Source organism: Stegostoma tigrinum, chromosome 15 (assembly GCF_030684315.1).
Source record: "Stegostoma tigrinum isolate sSteTig4 chromosome 15, sSteTig4.hap1, whole genome shotgun sequence".
NCBI classification, from domain to species: domain Eukaryota; kingdom Metazoa; phylum Chordata; class Chondrichthyes; order Orectolobiformes; family Stegostomatidae; genus Stegostoma; species Stegostoma tigrinum.
Window position 1 is genome coordinate 32,990,372 of NC_081368.1, and position 22,642 is coordinate 33,013,013.

Sequence of the window (22,642 nt, forward strand, 5' to 3'; positions counted from 1 at the left end):
ATTTTCACAGTTTTTTTCTGAGAGAAAGCTACTCCACATTTGTAGAAGTATTTGATCAGGGCCAGAGGAGTTGATCATAATTAATGACGACTCAGGTCATCTTTGTTACGTTAGGAACTGCATTAGTTTGCAGGCCAAATCATGTGACGGGGTAGTGTGCAGTTGGGCATCCACAGGCAGAAACCTTTGTTCTGGAGTAGGAATTCTGGTGGTGGGACCATAAGACCATAAGACATAGGAGTGGAAGTAAGGCCATTCGGCCCATCGAGTCTACTCCGCTATTTAATCATGGCTGATGGGCTTTTCAACTCCACTTACCCACATTCTCCCCATAGCACTTTATTCCTTGCAAGATCAAGAATTTATCAATTTCTGCCTTGAAGGCATTTAACGTCCTGGCCTCCGCTGGGCCAGAAGCGAACTTCATCTCTACTTGTGTGCTGGACAGCTTTTCTGTGATTAGACTGAGATCTGTTTAGTAATACTTTTGTGTGATGAGGGAGGCAGGTCTTGTAGAGGGGCAGGCATGTAGTCAATGTCCTTGCTGTGGCCACATGAGGTTAAAGGTTTGACCTTGTTTGAAAGAGAACCCAGAAGCATTCATTCCTTTCAAGTCTTGTCAGATGTTTGCCATATTTGATTCTGCAGCTGCTTATTCCCTCTTTTCACCAGGATCTCCTCCCCTCCCTTTTGTGTATTTTCACCTGCGTATACACTCGCTTCACCAGATCCCAGTCCTTACTAATTTTCATCTGTGTATATCCTTATTTCACCAGCTTACAATGTGGATGCACTCATATCTTGTCAGTTCTCTTTGTACCCCATTTGCAGTGTCGGCCAGTTATAGAAAATAGCCCAATGGTTCAGGAATGCCTTGCCGCAGGTTCCTTTTCAGACTGTTCAGGGAAAATGGGAGGCTCCATTTCATTCGTATGGCATCAGGAGACCCTACCATCTGATCCTGGTAGCCTGGATAGAGGTGACAGTGCAGATCAGTGGCTATGGGGCACACAGCATATTCTGGTGCAATATAAGAAGAGGAAGAAGAGTGACGGTTTTCACTGCAAGCTGGTGCTCATAAGGACAGTAAGCAGCATAGATGTAGGACAGCACGGAGCCGATAACAGCCTGGTTGCACTTGGGGAAAATGGATTGAATGTGAGGGTTACTTCACGCTCTGCCATACATCACAGGAACATGCAGCAGTACATAAACACTGTTGTGTGACTGTTGGTTCTGATACCTCAACATTGTCTGAGAAGCACATTTTACACAAGCTTCAGACTGTTCATCTAAAGGATCACAATAGCAGCAGTTTTAATGTGAAAATGTAAAAATTAATGTGATCACCAGAAGACAAGAATAATGAATTGAAACAAAACAGTCCACTTTGCAAACCTAAATAGCTGGGAAGGCAAATGGTAAGGAAAAACTTGACAGATGGAATATAATGTGGAGAAATGTGAGGTTATGCACTTTGGCAGGAAGAATAGAGGAGCTGAATATTATTTAAAATGGAGAAACACTGCAGAAAGCTAGAGAATGGAAGGCCACTTTTGGAATAGTGCATTCAATTCTAGTCATATTGCTACAGGAAGGATATTGAAATACTTGACAGGGTTCAGGGAAGATCTACAAGGATGTTTCCAGGTTTGTAGGTTTCAGTTATACGGAGAGGCTGAATAGGCTGGGGCTATGTTCCCTGGAGGGCTAGAAGCTGAAGGGGGATGTTATAGAAGTTTATAAAATCATGAAGGGCATAGGTAGGGTGAACAGCCAAAGTCTTTTCTCCAGGATGGTGGAGTCAAAAACTAGAGGGCATAGCTTGAACGTGAGAGGTGGAAGATTTAATAGGGATCAAACGGGCAACTTTTTCACACAGAGGGTGGGTCATGTATGGAATAAGCTGTCAGAGGAAATGATGTGGCAGATATAATTACAACATTTAAAAGACATCTGGATGGATGTATGAATAGGAAGAGTTCAGAGAGATATGGGCCAAATGCTGGCAAATGAGACCAGAATAATTTAGGATATCTGGTTGGCAAGGGTGAGTTGGAGCAAAGGGTCTGTTCTGTGCTGTGCAACTCAATGACTTTATGACTGTAAAACCCAATTAGAGGGTCTTCAACCATGAATCACGAAAAGCTAGCATCAAGATGCAGTGGGTACTAAGGAAGGCAAACAAAATGTTAGCTTTTATTTTAGACGGAATAGAGTATAAAAAGTAAGGAAGTTTTGATGAAACTATACAAGTCACTAGTCAGACCATAGCTGGAATACTATGAAGAGTTTTGGACCTCTTATCTGAGGAAAGATACACTGGCATTGGAGGCAGACCACAGAATGTTTGCAAGGTTGATACTGGGTAAGTGGGGGTGCTGGCTGATGAGAAGAATTTAAGTAATTTGAGCCTGTACTCATTGGAACATAGAAGAACTATAAGAGACCTTAATGAAATATGAAAGTCTCTTCCAGGGCTTGATAGGGCACATACAGAAAGGTTGTTTCCTCTTGTGGGAGAGACAAGGACCAGACAGCACAATTTCAATCTAAGGAGTCACATATTTAAGACAGAGAGGAGGACAAAGTTCTTCTCTTGGAGGGTAGTGACCTGTGGAATTCTTTACTTCAGAGTGTTATCAAAGCTGGGTCATTCAAGCCTAAGTTAAATGTTTAATCAGTAAATGAATCAGGGGTTATGGGGAAAAGGCAGTAAAGTGGAACTGAAGATTATCAGATCGGCCATGACATCAGTATATGCCAGAGCAGACTCAACCATTTGAATGGCCTACTTCTGCTCATACATCTTGTGGTCTTACAGTCTTGCAACCAACAGAAGATTGTAACTCATTGTGGAGTAGAGACGTATTGGTGTCTCACACAGCCTGGAATCTGGTGACAATGGGAGTGACATGCACCATTCTGCCATTGCTTTGGCTTCTGCCACTGCATCCAAATGATCCCCTCCCTCATCTGCAACATTGTTCTTTCCTTCCTCGTCAGAGAAGACATTTGGCTCATTGCCTTCCCTCTTCAAAATCATCTCCCCTTTGCTAAGTGTGGTTGTGTCGCATGCAGATTGATCGTGAGCCCTCATTATGGCTAAGAGCTGCTGACTTTGCCCTTCTAGATGGAATTGGTCCTGGGTTTGGAAGGTATTTTCTAAAGATGTTTGGCATTATGTAGATAGCACACTGTTGCTACTGAGCATTGGGAGTGGAGGGAGTCGATGTTTATATATGTGTGCCAATCATACTGCTGTTTTGACCTGGATGGTGTCATTTTTTTTTGAGTGTTGCTGTTGGAGGTGCATTCATCCAGGCAGGTGGGGAGTCTTCCATCACACCCTTGTACAAGATATTTCAGCTGAGGTCTAATCAGTGTCTTATAAAAAGTTCATCATAACTTGTCTGTTTTGTCATGTATGCTCCTATTTATGAAACTCAGAATACTGAATACTTCTTTTCAACAACACTCAATACCTTTAATGCTATTTTAAATTATTTATGTGCATTCACCCAGGTCTCTTAGCTCCTGCACATCTTCTAGAATAGTATTTTACTCTATAATGTCTCATTTCCTCCATGCCTTGTCTAGAATCCCTGCCCAGTGACCCCCAAACTGTCCCCTCACTTGATATCTACCTTAATATCCTTGAATTTCCAAAGCAGGAAAAGCAACCTGCTCTAACATCAGAAAGTTGACTGTATGTAACTAATGTGCAAGCATAAACCAAAGACATGTATTGCTCACTCACAATAACGTAACTGTGAAGAGGAAGTTAATTCTGCAGATGCATAAGAGCATGTGAATGGACTGCCACATGCTGCTCAAACTGCCTTCAAACTTCCTTGAATTTCATTTAGCTCACATCGAAAAGTTGGTTTTACATGTCCCCCCACAAGCCTTTCTTCCTACTTCCCTGATCAACACAGGACTTTGCCGTTCATTTGAGGGGCAGCACCTGTCTCCAACCACCCTTTCCAAGCTCATGAGGAAGCTGCACTGACAGATACAGAGAGGAAATGGTATTCCCTTATGGGCACAGAAAATTTCACAACACAGCAGCGTAAACATCATCAGCATGGGTACATAAGGGCATCCACTGCAGTTGAGCACATGTTCATTTGTCTTAGCATGGCAAGCTCCTGGGAACTGCTGTGCAAGGCGAAGAGAATGAGGTTGGTCACACTTAATCCATTTCTATTCAATTCACCAACTCATGCACAAGTGTCTCCTGTGGGACTCCTTCACTAACTTCCTATCAAATTCTGAAATTTATCATTTCAGAATCCACCCGTATAGTACAATATATTTTAGGTGAGACTGAAAAGAAGAAAAATAAACTCTATTTAGCTTTCATAATGTATGAACTGCATTGACATTGCTGCTTTAAACAAAACCCAACGAACAGAGAAGGCAAGCTAAAACAAAATTAGAGCCATCAGTCGACTACTAAGTATTCTTCTGGAGAGGCAAAGTCAAACAATGAGGGTTGAGAGATAGGTGTTGGCTTTGCTATCAAGTCTGATACTTCTTTCTAAATGATCACCTGCTAACTTCAGACCAAAGACTTGTGAAGAACAATGCTGCAAGCATCAGCGCACATCTTCTAGCAGCAACAAATCCTAACAGTGTTGTTACAGTGATAATGGGAACTGCAGATGCTGGAGAATCCAAGATAACAAAGTACGGAGCTGGATGAACACAGCAGGCCAAGCAGCATCTCAGGAGCTCCTGTGACGCTGCTTGGCCTGCTGTGTTCATCCAGCTCCGTACTTTGTTATCTTGGATTCTCCAGCATCTGCAGTTCCCAAAGTATGGAGCTGGATGAACACAGCAGGCCAAGCAGCGTCTCAGGAGCTCCTGAGACGCTGCTTGGCCTGCTGTGTTCATCCAGCTCCACAATATTGTTACAGACAGGAGAGATATTGTGCCACATCAAGATAGACTTTTAAGTAGTTTTGTTTTTAACCCTTTCAATGCTTTGAACCTCAGGAACAGACAAAGAACAGAATTTTTTCACAGCCTTAAAAACAGAATGAATACTCATTTGTTTCTCAACACCCAACTGTAATTGCAACAACACCCACTCACATTCGCACAAGCTGCACATATAAGAAAATGTAAATACAAAAACAACTGCATGCACTTGGTGTTTACAAAATCAAAAAAGTTGCGAAGATTTTTCTGTGATCAAAGCTACAGAGAACATTGCAGATCTGATGATTCCTTTTTGGTTTGGTGAAGAAACGGAGATCTGAAGTTTCTTGCAATTGTAGCTTACTCCTTGCAATGGTAAGTTTTGACTTTCCTTTGGCTATATTTAAGGCCCTGTAGCGAGAATATGGATTTGCTCTGCAAATTTGCAGGTAAAAAGGATACCATTAGTGACTTGCAAGAAAAAGTACTCCCTTTACTTGTCGAGATCTTTTCTCTTTGAGTTTCCCAGATGGACTGACACAAGGCTCGTTATAAATACCCAGTGGCCATGACATTGATCCTTTCACTGTCCAGATGAATAGTCCCTGGCAATATTAGCACCGACATCCACTGGAGCTTGAATCTCAGATGCTTGCATTTTCTTAACACCCATTCTGGTTTTCCTTAACGCCCATTCTGTGGGAATTTCATTCTGCAGCCATTGAGTTTGGCTGGCCACTGTATATCAGCTTCTGTAGGCATTTAGGCAACAATAGCTGTTAACTCCATAGGAGAGCTCTGTTGAATTTTTAATGCCTCCTCAGGAGTGTTCCAAAGGGCTATTTACATTTAAATTTCTGTTGAGACAAGCAGGCTATTTCCACCCTAGTATCAGAGATAATGGGAACTGCAGATGCTGGAGATTCCAAGATAATAAAATGTGAGGCTGGATGAACACAGCAGGCCAAGCAGCATCTCAGGAGCACAAAAGCTGACGTTTCGGGCCTAGACCCTTCATCAGAGACCTCTGATGAAGGGTCTAGGCCCGAAACGTCAGCTTTTGTGCTCCTGAGATGCTGCTTGGCCTGCTGTGTTCATCCAGCCTCACATTTTATTATTTCCACCCTAGGATAGTTTCTTGCTTATGAGCAGGGAAGGAACGAGGTCAGCTCACCACCTTTGACTTCATATTGCTTCAAGTCAGATTATTCATTGTCCAAGTTGTTTCAAAATCCATCCATGCTAACTTGTTTAGGCAATGACAATGTCGAGGGCAAATTCTATGAGACCTGGAAAAGGCTATTGAAAATGCTCCAATGGAGGACATTGTTAGAGTGTAAGACCATAAGACATAGGAGCAAAAATTAGGCCATTCTCCCTATTGAATCTGTTCTGCCATTCATTCATGGCTGATAAGTTTCTCAACCCCATTCTCTCCCCCGCTCCCCATAACCTTTGATCCCCTAACAGTCAAGACCCTAACTATCTCTGTCTTAAATATACTCAATAACCTGGTCTCCAGAGGCTTCTGTGGCAGTGAATTCCATAGATTCACCACTCTCTGACTGAAGAAATTTCTCCTGATCTCCATTTTAAAGGGTCTTCCCTTTACTCTACAGCTGTGCCCTTGAGTACTAGTCACAGCTGTTAATGGAAACATCTTCCCAATATCCATTCCATCTAGGCCTTTCAATATTCTGTAAGTTTCAATTAGATTTCCCTCATCCTTCTAAACTCAATTGAATGTAGACCCAGAGTACTCAAACATTCCTCATATGTTAAGCCTTTCATCCCTGGGACCATTCTCATTAACTTCCTCTGGGCTTGCTCCACGGCCGGTATATCCTTCCTGACATATGGGGCCCAAAGTTGTTCACAATATTCTAAAAGTGGTCTGACCACAGCCTTATAAAGCCTCAGAAGTACATCCCTGCATTTATATTGTCGGCCTCTCAAAATAAATGCCAACAGTGCATTTGCCTTCCTAACTACCAACTTAACCTGCAAGGTGACCTTGAGAGAATCCTGGACTTAGTCTCTCAAGTCCCTTTGCACTTCAGATTTCTGCATTTTCCTCCCCATTTACAGAATAGTCTATGCTCCTGTTCTTCCTCATGAAGTGCATGATCTCAAACTTTCCCACATTGTACTCCATCCGCCACTTCTTTGCCCACTCTCCCAAATTGGCAAAATCATTCTGCAGCCTCCCACCTCCTCAGCACTACCTGTGCCTCCACTTACCTTCGTATTATCTGCAAACGTAGCCAGAATGCCCTCAGTTCTTTCACCTAGATTATTAATGTACAAAACGTTGTGGTTCCAACACTGGCACTTGCAGAACTCCACTAGTCACTGGCTGCCATTCTGAGAAGGATCCTTTTATCCCCACTTTCTGCCAATCTTCTATCCATGCTGGTATCTTTGCCTCTAATGCCATGGGCTCTAATGTTACTCAGCAGCCTCCTGTGCTGCACCTTGTCAAAGGTCTTTTGGAAGTTCAAGTAGATAACATCCATTGGCTCTCGTTAGTCTAACCTGCTTGTTACCTCTCCAAAGGATTCCAGCAGATTTGTCAGGCATGACCTCCCCTTGAAGAAACCATGCTGACTTTGCCTTATTTTACCATGGAATTCCAAATATTCAGAAATTTCAGCCTTCACAAAGGACTCCAAAATCTTACCACCGACTGAGGTTAGACTAACAGCCTGCAATTTCCCATCTTTTGCCTCACTCCCTTCTTAAACAGGGCGGCTGCATTAGAAATATTCCAGCCATCTGTGACCCTCCCAAACTCCAGTGAATAAGAAGGACTTCAATGCAACAGTAGGAACTGACCAATAGGCTTGGCATAGTGTCCTCAGGATTCAAAGTGTGAGAAAAAAAAACAGCAATAACATGCTACACTTGCATCTTTGAGCTGCTGGAATATGCCAATCATCAATATCATTTTTAGACAGAAGACAAATAGATCCATCCAAGATTTTATCATTATCTGACTGATAAAATAATATATGTCATGATGCCCAGGGTTTTGAGAAGGGTACTGAGTGTTCTACAGATTAAAAGATGTACAAGAATGCCAAGAAAGCCAGATGTGGAAAAACTGGCATCTACAAAGTGCTATGAACAAGTCGGGCTTGAACAGCCTTCCTCCACATAAAACATATGCGAAACCTATGTGATGATGTTAAAATGGCATTAATAATCTTCAAATCAACAGTCTTGGAAGCCACTAATGATGTCTTGGGAACATACAAGATAAACCATCAAAATTAGCTTGATGAAAATAATGATGCAATTAAGGATCTGTTACAAGAGGAAAATGTAGCAAATGTAGCATGGCTGGGGAACATGTATATATGCTGCTCAGAAATTATTCCAGGGGAACAAAAGGAAGCTGCAACAGAAGCTGTGTAGGATGCAAGATGCATAGTGGGCCAAACAGATCTGAGAGCTTCACATTTCTGTTGATCAGCATGATGTGAGGAATTTCTAGAAAGCTCTGAAGAGTATGTATGGTTCTCCCTCATGCGGTACTCACCTATACTCAGTAATGATGGCAAATCTCTCCTGATAGATATATCAGTTATCAGACAGCAATGGCCTGCACACTTCAAAGCTGTGTGTAACTGTCCATCGCTGTAAATGGGGTGGAAATAGACAAGCTTCCAGACTTGTGCTAAGTCTGGACAGCAAACACTGTGTTGTGGAGGTGATAAAGCCACCAGATAGCTACATTTAGGGAAAGCTTCAGATTTAGATCGGATCCCAGAAGAAACTTTACAAATTTACTTTCCACAGATCCTAACTAACCATCAATTGCAAAACAAAATAGAACACAGAATGCAGGATGAACAAATCATTGCCCAGGAGAACAAGAATTCCATGATTGTTCACGTGTGCAGAGGAAAGGGACAAAAATCAGTGTGACAACTGCAGAGAAATCACACTGCTTGTGATAGCCTGTAAGGCTCTAGCAAAAATTCCATTCAATAGAACTATGAGCAATATTACACAACATGAATCACCAAAAAGTAAAGTGTGTTCAGAAAAAGCGAACATTTGCAAACTTATCATCAGCAAATATCAGAGAAAATCTGTGAACAATGGATGAGACTTCACTGTGCCTTTGTTGACCTGACGACGGCCTTCCACACAGTGAATACAGAAACTCTGTAGAAATTCTAAAAGTGTGGGTTTCCTGCTAGAGCTGCAAATCTAGGACAGCAGCCTCACAATGGAGGAACAACCAGTTTCACTGACCGTGGTGAATTTACTGATTCCTTTAACCCGAAAAGTTGTGCGAAGCAGGGGTGTGTTACGAACGCTGTAATTTTAAGAACAGAATCAGCTCGATCTGGACTTTGTGAAGTACAATGGAAAAACCCTAAACTATATTAGCATAACTACTGTAAATAAAAGATCATTCTCATCACAAAATACACGTTGGAAGGCTACATTTTGTATATGTGAGTGAGAGTGAGAAAGAGAGAACAGATGGAGGGAGGGCTAATGTGAGAAGTTTGAACATGATAGTTGAACTGATACTATTAGAAGGCAGATTAGAAAGATAGTGGTGGAGGGGTGTATCAATACTCTGAGGGACAAACAGTCTAGTTTGCAGCTGAAGTTGAGGCCTGTTTGAAATGTTTATTCCTAGGTGCAAGGGTTTGGGACATAATGGAATGGCTGGATAAACTTCTGGAAAGGGAAGGTGAACAACCAGTGGTTGTAGATCACGTGGAAACCAATACATAGGCAGGGCAACTTGAAGGATTTGCAGGATTAATTTCAGGAGTTATGGTGTAGGTTGAAACGTAGGTTCTCCAAGGTAGTAATCTCTGAAATACTACTTGGGCTACAAGCTTCATCATTTAGGCATAGACAGATCAGGGTGGGAAATGAATGGTTTGAGGTCTGGTGTAGAGGAGCGATTTAGATTTCTGGGACATTGGGATCACTTTTGGGAAATAAGAAAGCTTTTGGAAGAGATGGGCTTCACCTGAGCAGAAAAGGACCAAATCTCTGGGCTGAGAGGGTAAATAGTGTGGTGGGTGTGCATTTAAACTTGAAAGGCAAGGGCACGGTTTGGCTAATTTGCCTAGTTTTGCGAATACCAGAGTGGGCAAAACAGACAAGGTGGGGAACAGGTAAAAGGAAGTGAGGCAAGGCTTGAGTGTTGACTGGTAGCAAAGAAATGGGTGAGAAAGAGATAAGTGCAATGTTAAATTGGATGTATGTAAATGCACAGAGTAGGTTGAAACAGTATTGGGGAACCAGAAGCAAAACTTGCTCAAGGGGTGTATGAAATAGTAACATTAACTGAAACATGGCTGAAATCAGAATAGAACTTGATACTTAATATCCATATAAATGATTGGGATGAGAATATAGAAGGCATGGTTAGTAAGTTTGCATGGCACTGATGGCATAGTAGACCGTGAAGGAAGTTTTCTAAGATTACAAAGGGATCTTGATCAAATGGGTCAACAGGATGAAGAATAGCAGATGGACCTCAATCTGGGCAAATGTGAGGTATTTCATTTTGGTGCATCAAACAAGGGTAGGGCTTATACAATCATTCGTAGGCCCTGGGTGGTGTTATAGAAAAGACGGACCTAGAGGTACAGGTACATAATTCTTTGAGGTTTCTGTCACATATAGACAGGGTGCTTAAAAAGGTGTTTGGCATGCTTGCCTTCATTGCTCAGTCCTTTGCGTATAGGAGTTGGGAAGTCATTGTTGAGGTTGTACAGGACATTGGTGAGGCTTCTTCTGGAATGCCATGTCCAGCTCTGGTCGTCCAGTTAAGAAAGGATATTATCAAGCTGGAGAGGATTCAGAAGAGATTTACCAGAATGTTGCCAGGTGTGGAAGGTTTAAGTTCTAAAGAAAGGCTGGATAGGCTGAGACTTTTTTTTTAAAAAACTGGAACGAAGGAGATTAAGAAGCGACCTGATAGATGTTTATAAAATAATCAGACATAGAGGCAGAGAAAATGGTATTTACCTTTTCCCTAGGGTGGGGGATTTTCAAGGGGCACATTTTTAAGGTGACAGGAGAGAGATTTAAAAATACATACGAGGCAAATTTTTTTAGACGGGGGCGGTTTGTGTGTGGAATGAACTTCCTGAGGAAGTGGGGGTTGTTGGTACAATTACAACGTATAAAACACATTCGGAAAGATACATGAATAGGAAATATTTGGAGGGATATGGGCCAGGAGCAGGCAGGTGGGACTAGTTTAGTTTGGGATTATGTTTGGCATGGACTTGGGGTACCGAAGGGCATGTTTCCAGGTTAAATGACTCCATGACTCTATCCCAAGTTATACGGATTTTGGTAGAAATACGACAGGTGAAGAAAAGGAGGAGGTGTAGCAGTCTTGGTCAAAGATAGTATCATTGCCCTTGACCAAAATGCAGTTCCTGAATTAAAATCTATCTGGCTGCAGGCGAGAAACAGAAGGTGGCAGTAACTTTGTTGGATATTTATTGTAGACCTCCAAATAGTGGGGAGGAAATAGAAGTTGGTGATTTCAATTATCCTAGGCTAGACAATGGAAACAGATAGAGCATGGGATATGAAGGGGAGAAATTTCTGCAAACTGTGCAGGAGAATTCTCTGGAAAAGTAAATTTCCAGTCCTATCAGAGAATAAGCTATGCTGGATCTGGTCTGAGGAAACAAAGCAGACCAAGTGGAGAATTTCAGAGATGGGGAGCACTTAGCAAGTAGCAATCATAACATAATAAGTTTCAATTTTAAGTTAGAAAAGGATATCATCCAATGAAAGATTAAAATCACAGACTGGAAAAGGGCAGATTTTTGGAGTCTATAAATTGAAATTGAGCAAATTGATTGGTAATGTATTTTGGTGGATAAAACAAAGGATAAGAAATGGGAGAATTTCAAAACAGGGGACAAGCTAGGCAGATACACATGAGAAATAAATACAGGGCATCCAAAGCTAGAGTACCCTGAATGACTGATGAGAAGATAAGGAAGAAAAGTATCCATACCTCCATTCTTTTTACCAAAGTGCACAACCTCACACTTTCCCATTTTGTATTCTATCTGCCATTATTTTGCCCACTCTCTTAACTTGTCCAAATCCTTCTGCAGCCTCTCCACATCGTCAATAAAACCTGTTCTTCTATCTATCTTTGTATCATCTGCAAACTTAGCCAGAATACCCTCAGTTCCTTCATCTAGATCAGATGATAGTAAGATGACAAGAATACTGAATTATGAGAATGATGCTGAGTAACCTCAGAGGGATATTGACAGGTTTGCCAAATGGGTAAATGAATTTCAATGCAGAGAAATGTGAGGTAATATATTTTGGTAGAAGAAATATGGAGAAACAATACAGACTCAATGGTACAATTTGAGGGGAGCACAGAAATAGAAGGACCTTGGGGCTCAAGAGGATGATTCTCTGAAAGTAGCTAGGGAAGTTAAAATAGTTATCAAGAAGGCTTATATGATCCTTGAGCTGCAAAATACATGCACAGAGCATAAAAGCAAGGAAGTGATGTAACACCTCTATAAATTATTGATTGACCACATTTGGAGTACTGTGTTCAATCCTGGGCACCTTATTTAAGAAAGGATGTTAAAGTGCTGGAGAAAGTTCAGAGGAGATTTATTAAATGACACCAAGAATGAGGGCTTTTAGAAAGAAGTAAAGTTTAGAGAAATTGGACTTATTCCCTTTGGAGCTGATAAGATTAAGAAGTGACATTTTGATGTGTTCAAAATAATGACGAACTTTGAGAAAATGAAGAAAGATAATTTGTTTCCACTGTTCAGTATGTCAATAACTTGGGTTCATAATTTCAAGTTTGTCAACAGGACAGCTAGGAGTGAGATAAGGAGAAACCTCTTTACTCAGAGCATTGTTAGGATTTGGAATGTGCTACTTGGGAGTGTGGTGGAGGTGATTCCACAGGAGGTATCAAAAGAGATATATATTTGAAAGTGATGAAGTTACAAGGCTATTGACATAAGGCTGGAGAATGGGATTAGAAGGTATCTCTTTTGGGAGCTGGTACTGACACAATGGGCCAAATGGCCTCCTTCCCTATTGCAAAGTTCTATGATTCTATTATGATTCTAAAAGGACTGGAATTTGAGACACCACAACAATGAAACAAGATAACCGCAATCATATAATTAAAAAATGGAGAAAACCATTGACTCAGATGGCAGGGCCAGGTTCCAAACAACCATTCGCTCCAGTCATGGAGGCAGAGAAAGCTTTTCCACAAAATTTATGCTTTAGCCAGGGAGCAGACAAATGGTACTGGTTTAGTTTGGAGTTGGGCCAAAGGGTTTGTTTCTATGCTGGATGACTCTGTCTCTATGCCTCCCCCTAATGAGATGGATTGTGGAAGTAACATCAGGACTGAGCAGGCTTGTCTGGAACACACTCGAAAGATCAAAGAGGATGCCAAGCACTGATCGTCTAGCAGGATGGCCTCAAGAAAAGTACTTATGACATTTTGATAAGGATCATCATAGAATGGGGAAGGGCAGAACATCTGGCACTGTAGTCAAGGAGGTAGATCAAGGATGGTCCACCTGGCACGTGGACCCACAGTCCTCGCTAGAGGGACCAACTGTGTAGAAGCTTGTAAGCCATCAACCTAATCCAAGAAGACTATGGCTGAAAAGCTAAGGTAATTTAAGGGTCGCAAACTCAGCCAGGGAGTTTGGCTCTGAATTAAATAAGGTTCGGTGTAGATATGTGGGGTTTAGCTTTTTTTTAGTGAAGACTTTAGTTTTAACCTCATAAGTCATGATGACTGGGTATTTTTTGGGGAAGTGCTGAAATTAAATCATGGAGGGAAAAACGTTGATGTTTTGTATCACTTAAGTCAGGTTAGAGGTTTTGCATCGTGATTAGTGGTTAGTGGTTAGCACTGCTGTCTCACAGCACCAGGGGCCTGGTTCAATTCCACCTTCAGGTGACTGGCTGTGTGGAGTTTGCACATTCTCCCCGTGTTTGTGTGGCTTTCCACCAAATGCTCCAGTTTCCTCCCACACTCCAACGATGTGCAGGTTAGGTATATTAGCCATGCTAAATTACCCAGTAGTGCCTGGGATGTGCAGGTCAGGTGGGTTAGCCATGGGAAATGTGGAATTATGGAGACGGTTTTGGTTTGACTGGGATGCTATTTAGAGAGTTGGTGCAGACACAATGGGTCACATGGTGTCTTCCCATGCTGTATGGATTCTATGTGAGCAACGTTTTATTTTAATAAACTACAAATTTGTGATTGAAGCAAAACCTGTGTTCATGCAATTTTATTCTCCACAAAATTCTGAAATTCAAGGGTCATTTGTAAAGAGGAACAGAATAACAACCAGAATAACAATATGCTATTCAGTACATTTTCTTTCTAGGATACTTTCTGGAGCATTTGACAGAATTGGTGATGGAATCTACACCAATTCTGAACAAACATCAATGTTATAATTACCGTCTATGAGGCAGGGGATGATGCAAAGAGGCTATACATATATAAATATGAGATCACATTTTCAATGAAATGTCACTGTGTGACCTATATGTCCTCTGATGCTTTCCTTTCTCATTTCCTTCTAAATTTGTATATAGTGAAGGGGTAGTCCTAGCTGGCAGCATTTAACCTGGGTATACAGCTAGGCTTTAAATGTATTGCCAACAGCAGAAATCCCATCCTCACAATGACAAGCTACACTTCTGCTCAAAAGTGATGGAAATGTATCGTAGAAATGTGGAGCATACATAATGAGGTGAACAGCAGAGACTTGCTGGAGATAACTTACTTGTGCACATGGATAGAAGCCTTCCGTGAAACTCCCCAAAATTGATATTTCACCTTTTTTTTGGTAAAATTCATCCCATACAGTATATGACTGATGAGAAGATCCCAGTCATAATTTAAGTTTGGGTAGCACCTGCAAGGTGGGCTCAGATTATGGTCCAAGGACTCTGAACTTAAAACTCAAAAAATGCGGTACATTCACCACCGACTAGAATCAGTCTCAAGGAGCAGCCTTATTATTTTCAAAGAACAAAAAGTACAAGCACCTAGAAACAAAAACACAGCTAGAAAGAATAGCAGTCCCAACAGGCAAATCAGACAATTTCTCTTTGCCAGCACTGTGGAAAGTCATGCAAGTCCATAATTTGCTCCCAAAACCACACTAGAATACACAAGAACTGGCTCAAAATAAAACATTGTTAATCAACCCATTCAGACATGTTCTGACACACCTTTCTGGCAGGCAAAACTTGTGTAGGCCTCCTACCATGAATTAATGAAGATATTTATTTAAAAAATTAATCTGTCTGTTTGGATATGTTATGGCATATCTCCAAGGCAGTCAGGGCTTGAACCTGAACCTTCTGGCCTCAAGATGCACTTACGGGAAATAGCCATTTTTAATACCCCAAAAGGAAACTGATGTTGATCAGTGCACTATTTTAAAAACTCAGTTACTACTAATTGAACAAGAATTTACATTTTAACAGGGATTATGTTATGTAAAAAGTTGTGCTTCTTGTCAATTTGTGTAGATTGTATCTTTACCCTGCATCTGTGGATCAATACATTACCAATACATTTAACCGGATACACATTTAACCATGCATGTGCAAATAGGAGAAGTTGCTGCAGATTTTACACAATAATAACAGTTCTACTGTCCTTGGAGCTGCAGCTTCCAGACTGACACGCTGGAGCAGGAAATGGTAAAGAATCTTAATTTTAAGAATGAGGAACAAAAGCAGACAAATGTATGGAGGATGCTGTATTTGCAAATCAGAAACCGGTAACAGGAAAGATCATTCTTTCATGGTAAGTGGATGTCACTAGCAAAGCCAACATTTGTTGATCTGAGTGGTTTGCTTGGCCATTTCAGATGACCAAGATCCTGATATGGTTATGGAGTTACATGTTGGCCAGATTACTTACTGGTGGTAGATCATTCTCCTTCAAAGATGTTAGTGAGCTGAATCAGTTTTTGTGACAATTGATAACAGTTGTTATGGTCACCATTTTAATTTTAGCACTTAATTTCAGATTTAATAATTGAATTCAAATTCCACCAATGGCCAAGATGGGAATTGTATAAACATCCCATCAGCATTTGGTTGGGTCTCTAGATCTCCAGTTCATTGCTATCACCACTAGAAAATCCATCTTCCCTTATCCAGCAAAAAGTTCCTTCCTTGTTCTTATCGACCTTAATTTTATTAAGGCTTCTCTCAACCACAATCTGACAAATGCTGCCTTCGATATTACAGCCAGCTGCTCTCAGCTCACCTCTGGAATTCAGTTCTCTTGTTCATGTCTGGATTAACACTGTAAAAAGGAGCAGCCCCTTGGGGAACTGGCTGGAAGCTAAGTGATGCTTGTGCAACTGTACTTCAGAAGGAATTAGCATTAAGGGGAGGATAGTTGGAAAAAAAATCAATTCGTAAAACTTTTTGGCACTGTTTCTGGGTCACTGCGAAAGCAATACTGAAGTAGAATTTATGACCTCCAAGCTATTTTTATGTCTAAGAGCATCCTGAACATGATTACAAGAGCAATAGGAGATCAGTAGTGAACACAACAAGAGCTGCAGAAGTCCAGGCAGACGCTGTCACAATTACAGATGATGTTACTTGTGATTTCGGATTGGACCATTCTGTCATATCAAGAGCAGAAATTTGGAAGGATTCAAACAATAAATTACAGAAAGGGTGCAGAATTATCCAGGTGATAAATATTTCTTAATATTTTTAACAGACTCTCTATTTTGAAGACTTTTTAAATGGTAAGCTCTATTGCATGTAGTTAATGTTGTTTGGCTTTCCCGAATTACTTTCCTTTTACTAATGAAGATTGGGGAGGAGGGTGGTGGCTCAAAATTGAATCGCCTCAGGAGACACATATTGAATGTGATACACAGTTAACCCATAGGCCCCTTGTTGAAGCTGGTATCATCACAGCAGATGCAATGGATACTGAGAAACTGGGAGAATGGAATGGGATCTTTACAGAAAGCAGGGCGTGAGGATATATAGTCAAGCTGTTAGGAGTCAGTATGTTTGAAGTGGACTTTGGTGGTCAGCCTATTCCTAGAAATGGAATCAGATGCCGAGGAAGGGAAGGGAAGAATCAGAGATGGGCCAGTTGAAGATGACAGCAGGGTGGAAATTGGGAGTGAAATTCATAAATTTTTCCAATTGTGGATGAGAAAGGGAAGCAGCGCCAATAATGTCACCAATTTGCCAGGAAAGATTTGTTGATGGGGCAAGTAGAACTGGAAGAAGGAATGTTCCATGTACCCAGTAAAGAGACAGGCATAACTGGGGCCAATGTCAGTACCCATGGCCACATCTTTGGCCTGAAGTAAGTGAAAGGAGCTAAAGGAAAAGTTGTTCAAAGTGGAGATGAGCTCAGCCAAGCAGAGGGTGGCAATGATCGATGGGGGCAGGTTCAGGCCATTATTGCAGAAACAAGCAGAGAGTCCTGAGATCATCCTGATGGAGGATGGACTGTAAAGGGATTGCAGATCCATGGTAAAGAGGAGGCAGCAGGAGCCCGCAAACTGGAAATTCTGAGACCTAAGTAAAGTGTTAGAGGAATCACAGATCACTGGACAAGAACAGAAGGAATTGAGTTAAGGTAAGAAGCGATGAGTTCTGTGGAGCAGGAGCTGGCAGAATCAATGAGTTTACCTGGCCAGTCCTTTGTGTGGATTTTGGGAAGGAGGTAGAAGCAAGCTGTGGTGAGTTGGGGAACAATGAGCTGGGAGGTAGTCAAGGGGAGGTCACCAGATGAAGTGAGATGAGTGACCATTATGAACACAATCGCATGGTTTTCTATGAGGATGGGATCACAGTCCATGGGGAGATAGGAGGAGGTATGTGAGAAATGGTGCTCAGTCTCTGCAATGTAGGGGTTAGTACATCAGACAAAACCAGCACCACCCTTGTCAGAGTTGAGTCTGAGAGCACAGATTGCAGTCAGTTCAAATGGAGTTAGGACGAATGGGTAAGGGGCGGGGCAGAGAACTGGAGGTGACCAGTGCCATGTTGACAGTTCTCAGTGAACAGTTTAAGCGCAGGTAAATCGGCAGAGGGAGAGGTCCAAATGAAGGAAGACTGTTGGAGGTGGGTGAAGGGATCTGTGGGATGGGAAAAGGACTCTAGTCCAAAGAAACAAGCACAGAGGCAAAGGCAATGGAAGAAGGGTTCAACATCATGTCATACCCAAAATTCATTGAGATCTTAGCTAAGTAGAGAATATTCAACATCAGGGAGCGCAATATCAGAAAGGATAGTAAATGATGATGGGAGGTGAGTTTAAGAGAGAGGATGCAGTAGGTGGAAATTCCGAAGGTATGAGTATCTCTAAGTTGTTGGAATCATCTCCCTGCTTACAACATGGTGTGCTCTACATCAGTGAGATGAAATACACACTGGTTGAATGCTTTGCAGAACATATATGCACCATCTGCAAAAGTGACTGTGAGCTTCCTGTTGCCCACCACTTCAACATACCACTGTGTTCCTTGGCCAACATCTCTGTTACAGGCTTGCTGCAGTGCTCCAGTGAGGGTCTGTGCAAGCTGGAAGAACAGCATCTCATTTTCTGCTGGGGTCCCTGTAGTCTTCAGGACTTGATAATATCGAGTTCAATAATGTTCGGGCCTGAGCACCTTGTCACATGTCTTATCTCCAAACCGCACACAGCTTGTCATTACTTGGGTCGCTACCACAACCAACCCATTGTCATCTACAAATGCTGCTGTTCACTCTTCCAGACTGACCTTTATCCATTTCTTTGTCAGCTCAACTATTCTTCTCTCTCTTTGGGCTCCATCTCCACCTATCATTTACTCCACCTCTTTCCAGCCCATCTTTAGCGTATATACTGATCTTTTCCTAACTAAATTAATTTCTGAAGAAGGATCACTTGATCCAAAACATTACCTCAGCTTTCTCTCCAAAAATGCTGTCAGACTTGCTGAGTTTTTCCATCAATTCTTGTTTTCAGTAGCAATTACCACTATAGACTCTGTGACAGTTCCTGTGGAAGAGTTAATTAGCAGAGGACTGGTGAGTGGGATAGGTGTCCTATAACTGTAAGGACTCAAGAGTATTGCCTTTGGGAGCTCATAGCCAAAGCATGAATGCCAGAGTGGAATACTCAAGCATCCAATTGTAGTACTTCAAGAAGTTCAATGGCTTTGTACAAGTACCCATGATTAGTGAATACATCGCCAAATGTTGACAAGAACAAAGAGCACCACCTGCCTTAGATTCCAGACCATCAATACTCACTTTCAAAAAATTCCTATCAGTTACAACTCATATCCATTATAAGGGAACCTCCAAGTGTCTCGGTATAGAATACACCAAGACTAGAATGCCTCGGCAAAGACTGTTTATTGTTTGCCACAGAGTTTACATCTCCATTCTATTAATCCCCCAGTGCAGGCTGTCTCCTTTCTGTGTACACATTTAAGTTCATTTTTGAGAAATGAAAATAATAAGACTAATTTTAACAAACCAAATCAAATTTAAATAAAGGACACTGTAACTTGATTCAGATTTCTGAAGAAAAGTTAGGGAACTTTAAACTAAAATGTCATTGGAGGGGATAGCATGGCACTCCACTGTTTGAGGTGCCCACTGGCCACATGAAGCTTCAAGCGTGCGCACAGCGTGCTCCCTCTCCAATAACATTCCGCCACTGGAGTAATACTCATTTAAGAACATTTGCAAAACTAAGAAACACATTTAACCACAACAAACAAAAATATAACAGCCTGTTGCAGCTGAAAAGAAAACTCAGGAATTAAACTAAAATGTTTTTGCTGCAGCAAATAATGCACTTCAGTGCCTGTCGCACCCATATGTTACGAAAAGCTTTGAGTGTTCCAGTGGACACTGGCAAGTGCCTTCTCCGAGTTCTCCCAATATCTGTTTACTCTGTTAACTTCAAGTACTCGGTATTTAATACCTATCAACAGAACTTATTAAATACTAATGTTCAACATTCAGATACTTCACCACATCCTTACACACTGAGGACTGCTGACAGTTGGCCTATATTACCAGCTTGACAGGCACATTGGTCAAATAGATTGTATGACATGCATTGACACACTTCCTTCTCTCTTGCAGGGTAGATTGGCCACATCTCGAGGCAGAAGTTGCTAATCAGAGGGTACATACATGCTTCTCTGTTCTAAAACCTCCTGGGAAAAAAAAAGTGATGGCCATCTGGCCGTTACTGGGACATCAGCTGCTAAAGCCATAAAGGTGTTCTCATAGCCTTCTTCATGCTTCCCATCTCACCTAATTTGCACACTGTAGTCGGTGTAACCATAACATGTGCCATAAACTTTGTCTTGTGCCTCTTCTCTTTAGATTGCAATGAGGTACATTCTGGCCAAGCAATACAGGAGCATGAAGAAGGTGATAATGATAGCACAGCACTGTCCCTTAATTTCTAACTCAGATACTGATCCTGTTTATATGCTACTGATATATCTTAGAGGCTGGAATAGAGACGGTTTTGAACATGGTCAAACACTGGGCACACATGGGTTACAATTAGGGCAGGAGGCAAGGAAAATAGAGCTTTACTGCAGAGTGAAGTTGCACCTGGATTCCGCAATAGGGGATCCATAAAGGGATTTATTGTTGTGGATTACAGGAATGTACTATTAGGTATGCAAATCAAAATGCTGGATGCATTGGGAAGTCAGCCAGAGAGCCTGCTGTCAACGTTAATGAGCAGGGAGGTATCCTGAACAAACTTGGTACACTGTTTAACACAAAGCTTGCAGCTGATCCTTCCTATGTTGGAAATGATGGCCAACTCTATTCATTCACTAATGAACCCATCATCGATACACCATCTGATGGCCAGTCCTGTTCTGCAGCACAAACAAAAGCCACAGAGCACCCGAGTGCTGTGGTCCAGCAATCCATTTTCCAACAGATGGCCTGAAGTGCTGAGGGGCCATTGAGGGAGCTTGCTGTCCTCTCTCAAGAATAAACCATTCATCGTCTCACCACGGCACTCTATCAGTGTTCTTGTTGTAGCCTGTCAGTCAGCCAGCCAGCCCAGACTGATGCAGTCCACGTCGAAATGGTGCAGTACAAAGGTGGGACTTTTCAGCCCAAAGCTTCTCCTGGCAGTCCTGCCCAGTGGACATGCAATTTCTCCATTGTATGAGAGGAGCCCTCTACCAGCCAAGCTATAAGGAGGACCAGCATAAAGAATGACGTACGGAGGGGTGGTACTGGGAATGAAAGCATCGGAATGATTGGTTCACTTTTATTTGCAATATGGCACGATTTTACTTTTAACAATTACATTGAATATCTATTTTAATGGACTTTATGTGTTTTATCATGGTCAAATGGATGGTGTATTGGCCAGTGACAGAGGGAAGGCAAGGTGTGGGAGAGTACATAGAAGATGAATAGGCTTGTAGTTATTGGTGTAACCCTTGAATAAGTTATTCACAGACAGCTCTCGCTGAAAGGAGCTGTTGAAGTTGCCTCCTGCTCTTCAGCTGTTTGACACATGGCTGGTCTTAGCAGCTACTCACTTTTGATGGCACAGCTGTACAACTCATTGCATACCATTTCAAATCTTCACATCTGCTCTGAAGAGTTAAAAAGTTCTGCAGGCTTCTTCCAGAGTGACTCAGTATTAAAAGCATTATTTTAGTATGACTTGTGCGCAAGAATAATCACCCGTACTATCAGTGGATAGCTCTTGGTCCTTATAGCCACTCTTTGGTTTGCTGTAGTGCCTCAAAAGCTGCTGGCATAGCGAATTGCTAAAGAACAAAGGCATCACGACTGTAGTCCAGATGCCAAGTGACTTGCATGATGCGTCACCTATAGTCATACACTGAAGGAGCTGAATTCTTTCCAATTCTGGTATACAGCACAGTTGGCATCCAGCATCTGCAAAATAATATGGCTCGCATATTTTATGGCATCTACAATACAAGCTCACAATGCTAATGAAGGCATTGCTCACCTCACCTTCTTAACTCTGACAAAAGAGAATGGATTACAATCAGCTTTCGCTGAAGAGAGAGCGTCGGTAGCCCTTATAACAAAAGCAGAACTCAAAGATGTTGCATATATCTTCAACCTCACCCTACTAAAAGCCGGACTCATACAACTTGACTATCACAGCGCCTTCACTATCAGTGCTAATATGGTTTTGCCCTGTTCTAAGTCTCTAGTTGTGACCGGAGCAGTTTGCAGTTTTCAATGTATGCACATCCTGTTAAACACATGGATATGTTACGCAGTATTGCCCACACATGATCAGATTGGAGAATTACTCCCTGAAATTTTGAGCTTTTCTTCCAATTCTCCTTTCCCAGCAATTTGTCCTGCACTTTGTGGTCTCCGTTCATTCTCCAAATTATGCTGTAATTCAAGGCAAAAAGCTACCAATGCACCCATGTCCACAAGCAAATGTTCGTGTAAAAGCCTCAAAGTCTGTCAAAGCCCTTTCACAATCTTTCATCCGACTCTGTCTAGGCTTTGAAAATGGAAAACAACTACAGATAGCACTAAAATGCAAGAACTGAAAGAATGTAAGAAAACAATCAGTGCCTAGTCTGTAAGCAGTTAATGATCTTTTTAAATAACACTATTTGGGAAGTTTTTCTGCTCCTGAATACATATT

General features: G+C 41.7%; 1 protein-coding gene across 5 annotated transcripts in view; it reads right to left on the minus strand.

Annotated features, from left to right (window-relative positions):
• Nucleotides 1-22,642, minus strand: part of arhgef9a (Cdc42 guanine nucleotide exchange factor (GEF) 9a) — a 317,786-nt gene that overhangs the window by 65,349 nt on the left and 229,795 nt on the right. The gene's annotated exons all lie outside the window — the stretch shown is intronic.